Genomic DNA, 12,139 nt, shown 5'->3' on the forward strand with positions numbered 1-12,139 from the left:
TTTCCTCTTATGACCTCATAAGGAGCAAGATTCCAGATTGACCTATCTGAGCTTTCATCTTCTCAAAGGCAGAGCAGGATACCCAGGGCTCGGTTTACACCTATCACCATTTCTAGTCACTTGGGGCCATAGGCAGGCTGGGGGAACTCATATTAATGTTAAAAAAAACCTCAGAGTGAAATTTTCATGCCATGGGACCTTTTAAATGACAATTATCCAAATAGCTGCTTATTAATTTATTGCCAATCACTTGGGGACTGTAAAGACCCTGTTATATCACATGTATATGAAGGACAAAGAGCTATGGCTTTAACATCAATGTTTAACCTCCACATTCGTTAAGGATCATCAGTATTTTTTAGTGGTATAATAGTACAACTGAAACCAAACTACCATACTGCCGAAAAGTGGGCAAAGGAAATAGTTTGATAAGATAGATAAAACTATTATCAAAGAATTAATTGTTAGCACTCAGAGATGTTGGAAAATCTTTGAACAAAAGCAAATCTTTCTTCATCCGAGAGAGGTTCATTTGTTGGACTTGGCACATCACACCAGCTTCCTGTAGACGCCATGCTCCTGCGTCTTATTCTTAGGGCTGTGATTGAAGTAGAGGACTCCTATTGAGCTGTGTGGCACTGACACTTGCAGAGAGAGATTTCAAAGGATTGGAGGCACCTGCATGGTACTTATGTACCCGCTTTGCCAGATCAATGAAAATACAGCAGGACTCTGCAGTGGTGGAAGAAGTTCTCAATTCAGTGACTTGAGTAAAGGTACTACCATACTGTAAAAATACTCTTACATGTTAAAGTTCTGCATTGAAAATGTTACTGTAAGTATCACCAGGAAAATGTACTTACAGTATTAAAAGTAAAAGTCTCCAATGCAGAAAAATCCTCACATTTTAGAAACGATCCAAACATTTCTGTTATTATTCATCTAAACAATCCAGCTGGACTTGGAGGTCGTTATATTGTTGGGTTGTGTAATTTATAATGAAACATTGTGTTTTATAAACTACATGTCCCTACCAACTAGAGCTGGGTGATATTGAAGAACATCAAATGAAACATTGGTGCATCAACAGATAGTTGTGTGTATGTGTGTGTGTGTGTGTGTGTGTGTGTGTGTGTCTGATGGTGTAAAGAGAGCATTGCATAGCACACTGAGAAACAGAAGTCAGATCTGTGCACAAGCCGCAATGACACACTGCTGACCGACACAAGCAACATATTGTGCTTCAATATTGTCCCTTCCGCAAATAAACTCGGTCCTCTACTTTACTCTCTTGCAACAACAACTGTGTAAGAATATAGATTCACAGAGACAACGCAATGGCAGTGTTTATAGTGTCACATCAGATGGGATTATTATTGGGCGTTTGGAATTATTTAAAGGTCATGTAAATGCTTCTTTAGTCAACCCACTGATTTATTTATTTATTTACTTTTTCGTGCCATTAACTTCTAATTCATTCTTTTATTTGATCTATTTATTGAAGATCGTTTTGATTGTTGCATTTAGTTTATCTCCTACTCTACTGTTGAATTAAATGTCAGTTAGTGAGCTGCTTTATAAACATGTGCATAAATTAGGGAGAGGGAAATGCTCGGTATACACAGAAATCCTGTAGGTAAATTCTACACTTTTTAATACCATTTTTAATACCTTCTCAATATTTTTTAAAACCAACACGCCATTGAGTTGCAGGTTTAGATTAGATGATACTTTATTCATCCCACAGCGGGGAAATTCCCTTGTTTATACAGCAATATGTTTCTAACCATCTAACCAACGGAGTTTGAGATTCATAAAACGTCACCCTCTTGGTCAATATAACAATGCAGAAAGTCAACAAAAGATCGAGACTCTCTGACTTTGGAAACATCTTGCATTTGTTCCACCTTTAGAATAACATTTAATTCTAAGGGTTACTTTTCTGCTGCAGTAGAGTCCTATAGTAGTACTTGATGAAATCAACAATTCCAGCCTGTTAAAACCAACACTTGAATCTTAAAGAGTGAACAAATAGAACCATACAATACTTTAAAAGGTCTCTCTCTCATGATGGGGGGCAAATTCTTTTGGCATGCAAAGCAGAGAAAGGAGAGGTGACCTTGCCCCTTATGACCTCATAAGGAGAACGATTCCACATCGGCCAATCTGACCTTTCATTTTCTCAAAGGCAGAGCAGGATACCCAGGGTTCGGTTTACACCTATTGCCATTTCTAGCCAAAGAGGGAACTCATATTAATGTTAAAAAACCTAATAAAGTGACATTTTCATGCCCTGGGACCTATTTACCACCAAAGCAGCTAATTTGGTGTCTTAAAAAAGAAATAAACACAACTAAGGTGAAAAACTGTGCCAACTTTGTGTAACATTCCTCTGATTGTACAGATGTTGCCATACTTCCTTGGGAAGAATAACAATCTGTCAAAGGAATTGGGATACAAGTCAGGCTGTATGACTGTATGATGAAGGAGAACCCGATGTAGACCCAACGGTAGCAGCAGCACAGAATCTGGAAGATTCATAACTGTTCACTGCGTATTTCAGATTTATGGATGGTACATTGCATATGCGACCAAAGAGCGTTAAACCCCATCCAAGTTTTACTGATGGTTTTTTGCATTTGCCCATGTTTGTCTAGGTTGCCTGGCTGTCAGAGCTGTTAAGGAGCTTGATGTTCAGCAGCCTCAAGTCATCCAGTTCAGCACGCAAAATCTTTCATCCAGAGTTTTGCCGACCGGATCCAGCAAAAGTTTAATCTATCAACTAGCTCCGCTAGCATCTTTGTTGCTCTGGTTGGTAGATGCGCTATCCTATTTCGGCAGAGGGGATTTGAAAGACAACTGTTTAATCCCCCCCCCACTCGGATTGAACCCTGCCAATGGTGTGTTAGCAGACCCAACATCTTGTCAGGCTAAGATAGATAATTGACTGATTCCAGATAGGATACAATATCACACAAACTTCACAAGATCAACTTAAATAGACATATTAAAATGAATTGAATTAACTCATAGTTCACAAAAAAAATATTCAAAAAAAGAATCATACAATGTACAATGGCATTTAATACCTTTTAATGGTCTTCATTTTTAGTAATTTGCTGTACTACCTTTTAATACTTTTTAAATCCTGCGGACACCCTGGAAAGGTAACTAAATTAAAAAATAAAAGAAGCTGAAAGCTTGACTTTGTCAGATCTGTGACCAAGAAAATACTGACCGACACCTTGAATCTACTCCCAAATGCCCTTGATAGAGTATTATCTGTGGGTACCCTTCTCTGCGGGAATAAGTAATGGAATGCAAGCAATAACATATGTATGACTGTATGCATACACATTTAGGCTTCAGACTCTCTCTTAAAATAAATGAATGCTCAGAAGTAAAACTCTCCCAACTACAAATGAGAAAGCTTCTGTAAAGAAGATATTCCCCTGCACATTTCATCTTTGTCTGGTTTAAATGTATTTCTGATGAACGGTTTAAAAGCCTCTCGCTGTTATTTATAAATCAGATTTTTTCCCCCCACAATCAGTTATCTGATCATAGTGGATTTTATGATGAAATAAATGCAAACACTGGTGAAACCAAACTGACTGGCAGGACAGCTCTAAGTTCAGTTTTTAGAAGACAAGTTCATACAAAAAAGAAAAAAAGCTGCTAGCAACATTTTGCAGTAAAGAGGAAGCTGTCTACTTGCATGCAGGAAGCCACAACTGGTTAGAATAGAATCACACGTACATCTCATCCCTTTCACTGATCTTCTGTGTGTGTGTATGTGTGTGTGTGTGTGTGTAAGTCTCTAACTTAGATTCAGTCCTTTTATCATTGCCCAACATGTACATAAGGGAAAGATCTGTCAGTCAGCCGAGTTTACATTTCACAAACCCACAAGCAAGGCTACATTTGCTGGGCTCGTCGCTTGATGTAGTGTCAGTACATGCTGCATGACAGTCTCTTTAACATACTTTGTTGGATAAGAACTATCTGCACACATAAAAAGATGGCCGGTAGCTGCTCATTGCCTTTGCAGCGATAGTGGTTTTTGCAGTTGCAGGACCACTGACACAGCAAAAACAGTTGCTTGACAAAGACAGACAAAGTCTCCCACACAAAATGTTACCTGAGATGCTCCTATAATGTTTGTCTCTGTAACCACAAATACCTGGCTACGAACACAAGCCGACGCCTGCCTCTGCTTTTAGTCCCCTTTTTCATCCTTGTTATCTCAAAAAAGAAAAGGAAATGTGCAGGGAACACGCCTTCCCACAGTCCTTAAGAAGAAGAAGTAATCAGTATGAAGTACATTCAGAGACAGTTTTAGTGATGTGGATGCCAAAGGGAAAGATTAAGATGAAGCTCTGTAGGTGCGTGGCCACATTTAATCTTTTACCACCTCTGTCACCAAGTCACAGAGCACCAGTCCTTGCCTACCTGGAATGACACAAGCTATGTTTCCATCCCCAAGTTTTTATCCAAATTAAGTGATATTGAATGAAAAACACCTTATGGAAACAGTAAAATTTGATTGAATTTCATGAATGTCAACTCCGAGGAAATACGTCCGGTCTCATCGGATTTTATCTCAATTAATATACGGCGTATGCGACAAAACCGTGATGGAAACGTTATCTGCCAAATAAATAATGACTTCCGATTAAGTTTTAGGTCATTTTATGGTTGCACCCCGCCACAAAAGGTTTAGTTCATTTCCGCCCAGTGTTTCCTCTCTGTCTGCACACATGGTGGGTGTCAACAAAGACAGATGTAAGTGGAAGGACGAGGAGACAAGAGACTTTTTGAATTTAAGTTACAAGAAAAATATAATGGCTATTTTAGATATCAAAAATCAAATGTTGTCATGGTCATCCGAAAATGCTTCAACCAAAGGGTTTCTGTATAATGTTTCTGAACCACGATCTCCCAGAACTGTTTCAAGCGCTGTGGTTCACACACACCACAGACCGCCTCTGTTGTCGTTGGGCATTTACGTGCATCTGCATCATCATAGCGATGTGTTGATAGTGTCGTTTTCTTATTATAGCTCGATATGTCACTATGAGATGGCACATAAGCACTATTACAACTTGTGCAATATTGATCATTTGTTGGTAGACGGCACGGTCTAGAAAAACTTCATCTCAAAAGTTTCCTTAAATGTTGCGCGATTTAGTGCAAAAATGATTGGAAACACATTAAAAGGTCTAAAACCAATTCAATATACCAATTTGCTTGCAGAACAGTGTGTGACGTCATTACACACAGGTTTTTATTTGCTTTAAAGTCATTGGATGGAAACACGCTTTCACCAGCTTTACTCGCATGAATTTTACAGAGAAAAAAGCTGACTGGCAGGTTGTTTGTGGGAACTTTCTGTGAGGGACGATAAATACTTTTTGCTCACTTAAAGAAACTAATGTGACTAAATCCAGTACTTTATACTCGGATTTCCTGAAACCAGTAGCAAGTACAATTACAAGTGTCAACACAGGCAACAAAAGCATGTGGTTGGAAGTGTTTTTTGCAATTTTAGGTGACCACAGGCACAAGTTCAATTCTGTTGCAGTGTGGCACAATTTAGAAGAGCCTAAAGCAGTATGAATGTCATTTTAAGTAGAAGGACAGAGTCAGCGGGTGAAGTGGGAGTAGAGCTTAAAGAATGGCCATTACATCTAATCCCTTTTAAAAGCAGCAGGCGGTTTAGAAGTTTAGCAAGAAACAAACAAACATTACCAAACACTAATAAGAAAAGCTCAGTAAAGACACAAATAAGGAGTAAAAAAAGCATTTGTGACAATACAGTGATTTGTCGACTACGCGTTAGCAAGTTGCTTGGTTATGACACACTCATTGGCCTATTTTTACAAAAACATCTGCTATGGAGCCATAACGTGAGGTATAAGACAATGTAGCCTTTTATACATTGTTGTGTTTCTTTAGAAATGAATAATGGACAAATAGACTCTTTACATGCTTCCAATGTAAAGTTATTCACTGTCAAAGTGGCGCCAAAATGAATGGCAGTCAATGGAATGCTAACGGCAGGTGAGTGCTTTGTAGAATTAAAATGGCGCCATACGAGCTACGCTTTGTGGACGCCCGCTTACCCCCTTGGTTTTTTCATGGCTACATACACTATCATGCACATGAAACTGACCCGGTTTTAAAAACAAAAACAGATAAACTCGGATTACAACACACAGAGGGAGTGTGACTTTATTCTTTGCTTAGGATGCCATTTCCGATATATCTATACATAGGAAATATTTGTTTGGCGCTATATTGATGTTCTGAATGTCAAGCACAGCGCCTTTAAAGTACCCACATTTTTTTTGCCTCCTGTATAGATAAATTATATTCACTAAATTGGGAAAATGGTGTGTACAAATGCACAAAAGTTTGTGTACCTTTTTGCAAGATCAAAATTAATCAATAAAGGGAAACATTTAAAAACCCACACTGTTTGACCTTTGTTTAATTACACAGTGTGCTGCTTAAAGACTGCAGATGTCATACACCTTACATTCTCTGCTGCTGTTTGATGGCTTAGGCTATTTAAATCATCTGAAAGGCAAGGGACTTGTACATTCTACAAGCAGTGGAGGATGACTTTATTGGTTACACTCACTCATTACTCTAAACCACTACAGACTTTTGGCTTAATTGCATCGCGAAAAGCATGTTTTGATGTGTATTTAAATGCTCCAAGACAACAGGAAGTCAACTTATATGACCCTTGGTGTGTACTGTACATAAACCAGCCAGGTTGAAACTGAGCCAACCTTCCTCCCTGCGCAGGCTGATCTAGTGCAGGTTAGTGTGCTGCAGGTACATGCACAACAGATGCCAAGAAACCCCAGGAAGGAAAAAGCCTGGAATTTAAGGGAGAGGTGAGGCTGAGAGTCTGAAGTGAAGAGGGCAAGAGATTAAAAGGTGCCCCTGCTGCGTTTGTAGGGGAATCTACCAGGGGCTCGACCAGCACTGAAGACGAGGCCCGGCCTTTTGCTGGCTAATTGTGCCCACAGGCTCTCTTGGCACCCGCCCTCTCTGGAGCTGTGGTTGTTGTCAGGGAATTTCTCCCAATGCTCTGGTCTGGGCTGGGCCGTTTTCATATTTACACATTTTATACAGCAGGCCTACATTTGGCCTTTATTTATCCTTTAAATTCCCAAGGATTTTTTTTTTAAGCTTCAGTCGGCATGCTAATAACACACACGTTGTGAACGGCAATTTACAGTATGCGTTGGCAAGGTATTTCCCAAAAGGCTCAGGGGTATACTGGAGCCCAAAGTTAAAGAAGGCACGTCTATGCATTTTGCTATCTCCAGTCGGATCCACACTGAAAACATTTTCCTAATGCATGTATGCCTTTCATCAATTTAGGTTCATCGCAAATTCAACCCGTTACTAGTCACGTACATATCTTTTAGAAAGAGGTTTGGCAATGTTGCTTAAGGTTTGATTTAGAAGAGAGAGGAAGTCCAAACTAAACTGATTATCAAGACCAAAAGATGAACTTATTAAAACCAAAATACTTTAATACTGTAATATCCATGAGTGGGAATCAACACCAGCAGGGCACAATATACTAAGAGCACTGCAAATCACACTCATGCATCCATAACAGCCTAATTCTATGCATGATCCATTATGAACTATTGCTGGTTAAAAGTTATCACAATTTATGATATCATTTTATAATTTACATAAGACTATTTATCCCAGTTTCCTTTGCACTATGCTCCACATTTAAATCATTTTTTTGAACTCTTCATTGCACTCATGCCTCTATATTATTTCTGTTTAGAGTGTGTGTATATTGTGTATATATTAGTGTGTATATTTTGTTTAGGTTGTTTTGTATGTGTAAGCACAGTGTGAGTAACGATGCTCCAAAGAAAAATTCCTTGTATGTGTCCTCATACCTGGCAAATAAAGCCGATTCTGATCATTTTTTTTGCCTGAAGCAATCAGAGGTTTATTACACTTTAGAATATAGTTTGAATGAGATATACAATTAAAACATGCCATTACAATATTCAGTGCAATGTTTTTGTTGAGATCTCACATTATAAAGTCACATCATGAGATAGAAAACTAAGAGTAGCCTTGTGTTCCTTGTGCAAAGTCGTCTAACAATTATTTTTGGTTTGTTTTTGTGTCTTAACTAAACTAAATAATGTTCAAATTTCTTTTGCTTTGTAAACAACCTAAAACTACTTGAAAGCAGCATATGAAATGTAATCTTCTGCCAAAAAAGCATCTCAAATGGTTGCAGACAAGTATCTTTTGCTTTTCAAATAAGAAATTGCACTAGCAATATTTTTGCTTCTTTTGAATGTTTTTCATATGGGGCAATGGGCTGCGCCCCATAAAGACTACATGATCAATTGTTGTTTTGGTACAGCAGCTACAGCACGGCTAATGCTAATGCTGTTAACAGCCGACCAACTAACGTAATGGCACAACCTTTAACTTCCCGGCTGTGTGGTCCTGCTGCTTTTGTGACAGCCAAACCATCAACGTCTCCAACTTGAGAGGATAACGATAGCTCAAGTTGGTGTCCACCATCCCGTTTGTTGCCCTTGGCTCCACTTTTGCTGACAAAGACATTTCCCCCATCGTTATGAGATTCCCCCTAAAGTTAACTATGGATGGGGATGCTACATATTTTAACATGAGGGAAACACTATTAGACAGGGGGAACACACTTTCACACGACACTGGCAACACAAAAATGCTCATAACAAGAAATGGGCCCAGCAATTTAATAAGTCAGACACTGGTGGTGTTGGGTAAATATATCCAAAGCTTATCAACATTATCGACCTGAATTTGATCACAAACCCGTTTCCATATCATTTTATCGCCCAGCCCTATGATGAAGATACGGAAAACAGAAATGCATGGGTTTCGTCAATGTTTTAGAGATACCCCCATCCCCAAAATAAACACAAATAATGCCATTAATCTTTTTTTTCTCCCCTAAGGTATGCACCCTGCTTACAGCCCTACATCAAACTCCCCAGGGGTCAAATAAATAGTGTTGTAAATGTGTGAATGTGGGCTTCCAGTTTACGGCTCACTACCAATAGAGACAGTTATGGGTACACCTAAACCTCTGCCTTCACTTGTTGTTAGGCGATACTCGACTACTCGACTCCAAGCTACTCCCAACCGTGTCAGATCATGATTCTATCTCTAAGGAAGGAATGTGACTTTAACTGATTGGAACTGAGATCTCATCCTTTCCATATTCAGGTGAGGACAAATCCATATTACGCTCGCCACAGAAAGCCTTTGGTGATCCACCAAGTAGAAGGGATTTTACTACAATCTTGTCGCTGATAAGCACACAAAAAAAAGGGATGGAATGAATGCTCAGTTGGGAAGCCACCCCGTATTTGTGCTGTGGTGCAGCCATAGAGCTGTTAAAAGCCAACGACATTAGTAGGGAGTAGTTCCAAGCCAAATCTGGTTTTGGTGATATGTTTGCTCAACCAGGAAAGTCTTTCCTAGTCTCTCGTCATATTCACAGGCTAGCACTTTCACTGGTTTTTGCCACTCATTTGTCAGTACCATCCTGTCATCAAAAGCCTTCCTACAGTTTCCCTACTTTTCAGACTGTGATGTATATTCATACCAAAGTGAAACTAAAGCAGCTAAAAAGTAAGACAGACCAACCAATTTCAGATTTTTAACGTTAATATAATTTTCCCCAGCCTGCATATGAACTCCCAGTGGCTAGAAATGGTGATAGGTGTAAACTGAGCCCTGGGTATTCTGCTCTGATAAGGAAGAAAAGGAAACTAGCACCTTGGTATAACCTGGAAACTCGCAAATTAAAACATACCTCACGAAAACTTGAAAGTAAATGGTGTTCCACCAAACTGGAAGAATCTCATTAAGATTGGCAAGACAGTCAGAAAGCATACAGGAGGGCCCTCAGAAATGGCAGATTAGACTATTACTCATCACTTATTGAAGAAAATAAGAACAACCCAAGGTTTCTTTTCAGCACTGCAGCCAGGCTGACTGATAGTCCCAGCTCTATTGAGCCATCTATTCCTATAGCTCTGAGTAGGGACTTCACTTCATGAGCTTCTTTAATGATAAAATTATGACAATTAGAGATAAAATTCATCACCTTTTCCCCTCAACTTCTAACGGTTCACCTTTAAACGCAGTAACACTAAAAAAAAAACAGACAAAACCTGACATATCCAGTACTTAGACTTGTATCCTATAGACCTCCAACAATTAATGTTAAAAGGTATCTTCAGCTAAGCCATCTACCTGTCTCTTAGACCCCATCCCAACAAGGCTACTTAAAGAAGCGTTACCCGTGCTTACCACTTCATTACTAGATAGGATCAATATGTCTTTATTAACAGGTTATGTACCGCAGTCATTTAACAATGTATTTGATAACTTCAATATTATCTGTAGGTTATCAATGTTTTTTTGCACATTAAGTCCGTAGAAAATTCCACTAAGTTGAACAAGCCTCCCCTGTTGTGCAGCTGGTCAACTAAGGTAAACTCCACATTGTTTGGTGGATGCTTTTATCGAAAGAACTTGAAGAACTGTGAGTCATAACAGGAAGTCAACTTATACGACCCTTGGTGTGTACGTAGTCACGTTGAGTTCCCTTGGAACCTTATTCAAACTCGAGAGCATAATGAACCACTTGTGCAGCAAGCTTTAGCCCGTGTTTTCAGAGAGGAACACTTACATTGTTGACAAGGAAATGTAGAGAAATTTAGGCTTTTAACTCCATATTTTGACAAGTGACTAAGAATAATTAAAACTCAAAATGACAATATCTCAAATTTTAATTGAAAACCTTCTCCATTCTGCTAGCACTAGTTTTCATTACCTTGCTGCACTGATGTTGAAAATGTTTGCTTGCTCTCATTACATATTTACATCCGCAAAAGACATACTGGTTGAGCTTCTTTTCTAAAATGTTAGAGAAAAATGTATGACTTTGTTTGATTAAGGGAAGAGCTGTTGGCTCTGCAACAGACAGCTGTATCCCCCGGCTGGTGCCTGACGTGGCTGATGTCACAGCAGAGCCCTGACCATGAGGCTGGCTAAGACCGAGCTGTCTGGCAAGCATGTGGACTGTGGCTGGCTGTGTGTGTGTGTGTGTGTGTGTGTGTGTTAGGGCTGCACAATGTTTGTTCACAATTTTTGTTTTATTTTATGTATATTGGTATTTAACATCGTTGCAAAAGAGATGCTTTTCAGTTTTATTGCCTCTTGTGACCTGTTGCCTTTTGGGAAAGTTTTGGTTTAGTGTTTAAGTGTAATACAGAAGTGATTAAATGTTCCTTATATTTATAATGAAAATAGTTTACCAAAGTTGCCATGAGCAAAATGCTACCTTAGTTCCCAGCAAGAGAATCGTACCTGTCTTTGACACTTGCACAACGGTCTGTTTAAAATAAATGTAAAAGTATCATAATGCATTTTTTTTCACAAACCGAATAAGATAATTTTTTGGGCATTATTATTGGGTATTAATGTATATAAAGAAGCCAAGAAGAGATGCATAAAATGACCGATTAGACATCTGTTTAACATGTCACAAAAAAGTTAGATTTTATTTCCATTTACACTTTCAAAATGACAGAAAACAAAAAAATGGCGTCTGCAAAAGTTTGATTACCCTGCTTTCGTCTTTGGAAAGTATCACAGCTTGGAAACGCTTCCTGTAGTCAGCCAAGAGTCTTTCAATTCTTGTTTGCGGTATCTTCGTCCATTCTTCCTTTCAAAAGTCTTCCAGTTCTTTGAGATTTCTGGGCTCTCTGTCACGCAGTGCTCTTTTAAGGTCTATCCATTAGATTCAATTATGTTGAGGTCAGGAGATTGTGAAGGCCATGGCAAAACCTTCAGGTAACGACTCTTGATGTAATCCATCGGGGATTTTGAGGTGTGTTTAGGATCATTATCCATTCGTAGAAGCCATCCTCTCTTTAACTTCAGCTTTTTCACAGATGGCATCAAGTAAGCATCCAAAATTTGCTGAAATCTTATTGAATCCATTTTTTTTTTTTCTACTCGTGAAATGTTCACTGTGCCACTGGCTGCAATACAACCCCAAAGCATGACTGAT

At 38.9% G+C, this 12,139-nt stretch overlaps 1 protein-coding gene and 2 long non-coding RNA genes across 7 annotated transcripts in view; 2 read left to right on the forward strand and 1 right to left on the reverse strand.

Annotated features, from left to right (window-relative positions):
- The window catches only part of LOC117936374, a 21,640-nt gene extending 18,721 nt beyond the window's left edge, over positions 1–2,919 (forward strand). Inside the window, exon 3 of the long non-coding RNA XR_004654933.1 lies at positions 2,745–2,919. This is a non-coding gene — a long non-coding RNA (uncharacterized LOC117936374). The remainder of the gene's footprint in view (positions 1–2,744) is intronic.
- Positions 1–12,139, reverse strand: part of slc4a11 (solute carrier family 4 member 11) — a 113,629-nt gene that overhangs the window by 70,698 nt on the left and 30,792 nt on the right. The gene's annotated exons all lie outside the window — the stretch shown is intronic.
- Positions 739–2,498, forward strand: LOC117936376. Its single transcript, XR_004654934.1, has 3 exons — positions 739–749; positions 1,174–1,181; positions 2,429–2,498. It is a non-coding gene; the product is annotated as an uncharacterized LOC117936376 (long non-coding RNA).

Source organism: Etheostoma cragini, chromosome 20, assembly GCF_013103735.1.
Source record: "Etheostoma cragini isolate CJK2018 chromosome 20, CSU_Ecrag_1.0, whole genome shotgun sequence".
Classification (NCBI taxonomy): Eukaryota; Metazoa; Chordata; class Actinopteri; order Perciformes; family Percidae; genus Etheostoma; species Etheostoma cragini.